Source organism: Erithacus rubecula (genome assembly GCF_903797595.1).
Source record: "Erithacus rubecula genome assembly, contig: scaffold_403_arrow_ctg1, whole genome shotgun sequence".
In the NCBI taxonomy this organism is placed as follows: Eukaryota; Metazoa; Chordata; class Aves; order Passeriformes; family Muscicapidae; genus Erithacus; species Erithacus rubecula.
The window spans coordinates 28,167-35,276 of record NW_027635933.1 but is presented as its reverse complement, the minus strand read 5'-3'; the positions used below and the strand labels follow the sequence as shown (position 1 = coordinate 35,276).

The 7,110-nt window shown below is 45.4% G+C and overlaps 1 long non-coding RNA gene across 1 annotated transcript; it reads right to left on the bottom strand.

The window, feature by feature from the left end:
- Positions 1-5,195: 5,195 nt before the first annotated feature.
- On the bottom strand, positions 5,196-7,020 carry LOC306816171. Its single transcript, XR_013777590.1, has 3 exons — positions 6,891-7,020; positions 5,770-5,886; positions 5,196-5,406 (listed from the first exon to the last, which is right to left on the bottom strand). It is a non-coding gene; the product is annotated as an uncharacterized lncRNA (long non-coding RNA).
- Positions 7,021-7,110: the final 90 nt, after the last annotated feature.

Below are 7,110 nucleotides of genomic sequence, written 5' to 3'. Positions count from 1 at the left end.
GTGATCCCTCATTTAATCAGGACAACCCTGAAGTTTTTTTGGATTCAACATGTAAGTACACAACGCCCAATGATGACTTGTGAACTGTCTATTGGTGGGATTCGAGTTAGAATCAAGGGTATGGTGGACACGGGAGCAGATGTTACTGTGATTTCTTATTATTATTGGCCAGCAGAATGGAAATTAAAAACTCCCCCAGGTGCTCTCACAGGCATTGGGGGTGCAACTCCATGCCCACAGAGTGAGTCTGTGGTCAGCATTACAGAACCACATGGGAAAAAGGCATTGGTTCTTCCCTATGTAGTGCAAAGACACATCACAGTGTGGGGAAGAGATTTGCTTTCTCAATGGGGAGCCAGAATTGAACTGGATTTTTAGTAGGGGTCACTGAGACACTCAGCTTTTTAAAATTAACCTGGAAAACAGACACCCCCATCTGGCAAGCCCAGTGGCCCCTAACAAACAATAAGCTGAGTGTTCTTAAGAACCTAGTGGCTGAACAGCTGCAAAAAGGCCACATCACACCCACTACCAGCCCATGGAACTCGCCTGTATTTGTAATCCACAAGAAAGCCTCTGGCACCTGGTAATTATTACACGATCTCAGAAAAATAATGCAGTGATTGAAGACATGGGAGCCCTACAGCCAGTCCTGCCCAACCTTTCCATGATCCCAAGAGACTGGCCGCTTGTCATTATCGATCTAAAGGACTGTTTCTTTAACATTCCACTACACCCAGACGATGCACCTCGCTTTGCTTTCTCTGTTCCAAGCACAAACCTGCAGGAACCACTTCAAAGGTACCATTGGCTCGTTTTGCCACAAGGAATGAAAAATTCTCCAACCATCTGCCAGTATTAAGCCCGTGCCTTATCTCCGGTTCATGAGCAATTCCCAGAATCATTCATAATCCACTATATGGATGATTTATTGATAGCAGCTCCAACGCAGAAACAAATGGAGACAACCCGTGATAGTGTTGTTGCTGAAATCACAAAAGCAGGACTGGTGACTTCTGAATCAAAAATACAAGAGACTGCTCCCTGGAAATATTTGGGCTGGAAATTGACAGAACAATCTATTGTGCCTCAGAAAGTACAAATCCGGACAGAGGTTCACACTTTACAGGATCTACAACAGCTTTTAGGAGAGATCAACTGGGTCAGACCTGTGTTAGGAATCACTGCTGATGAACTTGCTCCACTTTTTGACTTGTTGAAAGGGGACAATAACGTTAGATCCCCTAGGTCTCTCACACCTGAAGCTTGCAAAGCCTTAGAAAAAATTACAGAAGCCCTGCGAACCAGGCAGGCACATCGCTGTATGCCAGATAAACCCTTTTTCCTTGCAATTTTAGGACAAGAGCTGAGACTGTGTGGTCTCATCTTTCAATGGGACCCCTCTCAAAAAGATCCCTTGTTAATGATTGAATGGGTTTTCATTTCTTACAGGTCGCCAAAGACAATCCTCACACCTTTAGAAATGATGTCTCAGATCATCATCAAAGGTAGAGCAAGGCTTCTTTCAATAGCAGGTTGTGAATTTGCAATTATCTATTTGCCCATGAAGAAAACTTATTTTGAGTGGGCAATGCAAAAATCAGAAGACTTGCTGTATGCCTTGCTTGATTTTCCAGGCGTTTGCTCCATTCATTATCCGACACACAAAATGATCAAAGCTAAATTATGCTACAAAGAAAAACCTCTGATCAGTGAAGAACCTTTAGAAGCAATTACTGTCTTCACTGATGGATCAGGGCAAACGCACAATTCAGTAGTTATATGGCAAAATATGGAAACAAAAGCTTGGGAACAAGATGTTCAAAAGGTTGAAGGTTCTCCTCAGATTGTAGAGTTAGCAGCAGTTGTAAGGGCTTTTCAGCTCTTTCCAGAACCTCTCAACTTGATAACTGACTCAGCATATGTTGCTAATATTGTCAAGAGAATTGAGGGATCAGTTCTAAAGGATGTGAACAATGATAAGTTATGTCTTTGGCTTACCTGTCTTTACCAAACCCTATCTCACAGAACTAATCCTTATTTTATTTCCCACATAAGGGCCCATTCAGGCCTCCCAGGATTTATGGCAGAAGGAAATGCTCGAGCAGATGCATTGGCATCAGCTGTCTCTGATGAGGAAGATGCCTCAGTGCTTGCTGCAATAACTCTGCCCACACTATTGAACAAGCAAAATTGAGCCATGCATTCTTTCACCAAAATGCACAGGCAATGAAACGAGATTTTCACATTACCTTAGAGCAAGCACAAAATATTGTACGAGCTTGCCCTGACTGCCAGCTAGTTCTGCCACTTCCTGCTACAGGAGCCACCAACCCAAGAGGGTTGGAGAGCTTGCAGAAATGGCAAACAGATGTTACTAAGTATCCCTCTTTTGGGAAGATTAAAAAACATCCATGTCTCTGTGGATACATTTTCAAATGCAATTTTTGCTTCTGTGCATACAGGGGAAACAGCTAAGCATGTTTGCCAGCATTTTTCACAACCCTTTTCTTATCTAGGTATCCCCCAAGAGGTTAAAACTGATAATGGTCCTTCTTATACCTCACATGAATTGGCTGCATTTTTAAATGACTGGGGCATTTGCCATACATTTGGCATTGCTCATTCGCCCACAGGTCAGGGAATAATAGAAAGGACACATCAGACTCTAAAACGCATTTTAGATCAACAGAAAGGGGGAGATCCTCAGGCCTCACCTCAAAGGAGGCTAAATAAAGCATTGTATGTCTACAATTTTTTTAACAGCTCTGCAGATGAGCCAGATCCTCCTATTTATAGACTACTTTTTAAATAACAGAAAAGCAAAATTGAAAGAACACCCCCCAGTTTTGGTTAAAAACTTAGAAACAGGACAAATTAGAGGGACCATAAATCCTCATAACATGGGGAAAGGGTTTGTGTGTGTTTCCACAGATGGAGGCCTCAAGTGGGTGCCAGCAAAGAATGTGAAGCCCCACTGTGCATCAAAACCTGCTGAAGCCTCCACAGCAGCCAGTGATCCTGTGAGAAGCCAGGAAGCAAACACCCAGACCTGAACTGTGCAGAATCATCAGGAGAAAGTGACCAAGAGAAACAGTTCAAGAAAAGAATGGAGTTTCATTGTTTGCATGAATGCATGTTGTTTTTCTTTCTTTGTTTTAGCTTTTGTAGTGAAGCGTTACCAGTGAATCAACCCAAGACAAATATCTGGGTTTCCTTAGCCAAGTCAGCAGGTTCCGACACCATCTGCTTATCTAACACAAGTCCTGACAAACCTTTTTCAACCTGTTTAGTAGGAGTAACCTTTGCCAGAGGGTTTCGACAGTGTCACCCTTGAAAGGTATTGGCCACACGATGATCATCATGCATCTCCAACTCCCAGCCAAAGACATCAAACTTACATTGACAATTTTAAAGCTGATCAATTTGATCTCCAAGAGCTTGAAATCTTAGGTTCAGTAACTATGAACAGTTGTTATTTCTTTCATCTCATGGAAGGAGACAGTCCTCATTTAAATGTTACCCCATATTACCCAGTTTATAGCAATGTGACTTTTTGGTGTAATCAAACTAAACTTCTCACATATTTTGAGCCACACGAAAGTCAATTTAACAAACCTTCGCCCGTGGAACTCTGGCACGACAATTATCACAAGCATTTTTTTACCTCAGGTGAGCACTTCATTTGCTCTGAGACAGTTAAATCAGTTGGAATGTTGGCTCAGTAAAGAAGTAAATGCCACATCAATGGCAATTAGTGACTTGTTGACAGATGAAGAAGCAGTGAAACATGCCACTCTACAAAACAGAGCAGCCCTTGACTTCCTTTTACTGGCTCATGGGCATGGCTGTGAAGATTTTCAAGGATTGTGTTGCATGAATTTATCAGATCATTCTGTTTCCATTCATGAACAGTTGCAAAATTTAAAGGATTTAGCTAACCAAAATACTACAAGCAATCCAACCTGGCTAGACAGGTTGTTCGAAGGTTGGATCTTTGCCTCTTGGCTAAAGGAACTCTATAAAATAGGCTTGTTTATTCTATTAATAATAGTTGTGTTATTAGTGTTTTTACCCTGCATACTCCAGTGTATAAGGAAAATAATGGCCAAGATAGTTTCTAATATTTTTGTTGTTCAATGAAATGGGGGAGATATTGGTGAAGGAATAGCAAAGACTTAGGAATGCCTAGCAAGTAGTTCTGAAGCAATAGATGAAATAGGGATGTTAGCAGTATTTAACACAGGTGCTGAAACTAGTTATGTTAAGGTTTGAGGCCCCTTCCTTTGTTTAGATAAAACCAAATACCATACATGCCAAAGAAGCACCAGATATCCTGTCCCAAGCCTGGCAGGAAAGATCTCAAGATAAGGGTAAAGCCATAAAACATGGTAATTTAGTTGTTCCTCTAGGTTGCATGCAAATATTAGGAAATTAGTATATTGTATTAGATTGGTTATTTGAATTTAGATTATTCATTATGGAATAATACTTATTGTACTGCAAATGGAAAATCTCTCACTCTCTCCTGCTTCTCTCTCTTCTCTGCTTCTCCTCTCTTCTCTCTGCTTTTGTCTCCTTCTTCCTCTCTTCTCTCCCCGCTCCTCCTCTCCTCCTCCTCGCTCTTATTACCTCTAATCTCTAACTTTTCTCTAAGCTCTCTCATATACCCACGCCCTATAATAAAATACAACCCTGAAGAACAGCAAATAATCATCTCCTGAGTCTGTCCCGCGACCGTCCAGAAACCCCCCGGTCCCACAACACTTGGCCTGTGGGGGACACAAGAGTTTCCCAGGCCTGGGCTCTGGTGCTGTCCCTGCTGACTGAGTGCCAGAGCGGCTCCCAGCAACACCTGCCACATGTTCCTTCCCCTGCCCTCACGTCCCTGAACCACCAGCACCCACTGCAGTCCATGGTGGCATCAGAGCTGTCTCCTGCCTGTTCAAAAGGAGACAGATCACAAACAGGCACAGGGTGCCCATGGTGACATCTCAAGTCTCTCTGGGCTGCTAAAGAGCACTGAGGTCACATGAGGCCAGTGACTCCATGGTGACATGCCAGACCTCTTTCACCCTCCAAAGACTTGTGAGCTCCCAAGCACTCACCAGAGGATAACAGATGTGTCTCTACATGCCATGGAGCCCATTTGGCACAGGCACTCACCGAGGTTCCATGCTTACATCCCTGTGGTCTCTGTGATCCTAAAGAACACTGAGGTCATGTGCAATCCCAAGGGCTCCATGGTGACATTGCAGCAGTCTCTCATCTGCCAAACCACACTGACCTCACAGGCTGTCACAGGGTCTCAATGGCAACATCACAAGTGTCTCCAGGCTGCTCAGCAGCTGTGATGTCACAGGCACTCATAGGGACTCTAGGGTGACATTCCAGGGGTGTCAAAGGCTGCAAAAGAACCATGAGGTCACACACTGTTACAGGAATTCCACAGGGACATCCCAGGGGGCTCCAGGCTGCTAAAGAAGTGCTTTGCCACAGGCACTCAGAGGGGTTCCATTGTGACATGCCAGCGGCCACCACGCTCCTAAGGAACACGGAGGTCACAGGCAGTGAAAGCAGCTCTGTGCTGACATCCCTCGTGTCTCCACCCTGCCAAAGAACTCTGATGTCACTGGCACTGACAAGGGCTCCATGGTGACATCCCAGGTTTCTATGAACTACTAAAGAGCACTCAGGTCAAAAGCCCTCCCAAGGCCTCCATCCTCACATCCCAGAGGGAGACAGGTTTTTAAAGAGCCCTGAGCTCACCTGCACTCACAGGGCTTCCACGGTGGCATCGCAGGGCTCTCTGGGGCTTCTAAGGAGCCAGGAGGTCCCTGGCAGTGAGAGGCACTCCGTGGTCACATCCTAGAAGAATCTGGGCTGCTAAAGAGAGGTCAGGAGCAGTCACAGGTAATCCATGGTGTGAAAAGCAAGATTCACTTTGCTAGTAAATTTCAAAACGTGTAATAAAAGACAGTTAGAGACAAACAATAAAGCCAAAGGTTATAAAGGTCAGGTGCTTGATATACAGCCAAGAGCATACACTAACTCAGAAAACATTTTTTAAATGCATCAACATGTTGTAGGTTCCTAGACTTTCATGCATTATTCAACCCGTAAATCAACTTTTAAAAACTTTTTTTTCTCCTTGTGGCTCATGCTCTTTCTTGTCAGCACGTTCTCAGATAACAGAGATCAATAAATTCCTTCCCTGGACTTCTGGTGTTCATCACCCCTGTGCTCATCCAGACAGAATAATCCAAGAATGTTTAGAAATTCCTGAATATCTTCCTTTTTTTGCCATTCTCCGAGTTAGTTACATGAGCAAAAGCTTTTTACATCACCATGTTATAGTCCAAGAAATATAGATATTTATCACATTACTATTTCTAAGTTTTGGTAAGAGCAGAACTAAAATAAACTATATTCATACAGCAAAGTTTTGCAACATTATACACATAGCATTCATTTTAATACTTGCGAAAAGCCAATAATATAATATGGAATTATAACAACGGTGACATCACAAGGGCCTTTAATCTTCCTCCCCTCTCAGTCACCCTCAGCACGCCCCACTGCTCCCGGCAAGGGAAGGATGGCGCCTTTAGGAGCCGCCGGAGCTCCTGCCCCGTCCCTGCACGGGCAGCAGCGTGAGACCCAAACCGGTGTGCGGGACTCTGAGCCGCCGTGCCCCTGCCCCGCCTGCCGCCTCCATTTCTGCATCGCTCCCTCGCCCGCTGCGCTCCTGCTCGCCGGGCTGAAGAAGCAGCGGGGGAGGCGTGGGAAAAGCGCCATCAAACAAAACTCCAAGCGACGCACAGAAATCTCCTTGGCAGAGAGACACGGGCAGGGCCCCGCCATCGCCCGCAGCCCGTGCCCGGCCGCACCGTGCCCGGCCCCGCTGCTCGCCCAGCGCAGCCTCCTCCTCTCCCGCCGCCGCCCGGGGCCCTCACGCTCGGCTGCCGCCGGCGGGAAAAGCCCTTCCCGTGCTGCCCCGCGCCACCGCCGAGCCTGAGGGAGCCTGAGGGACTGCGCGGGCAGACAGGAGAAAACAGAAGGAAAAACAGAAATCAGAAACAAAAAGCGGCCTGGCGTGGCGGAAAAGGG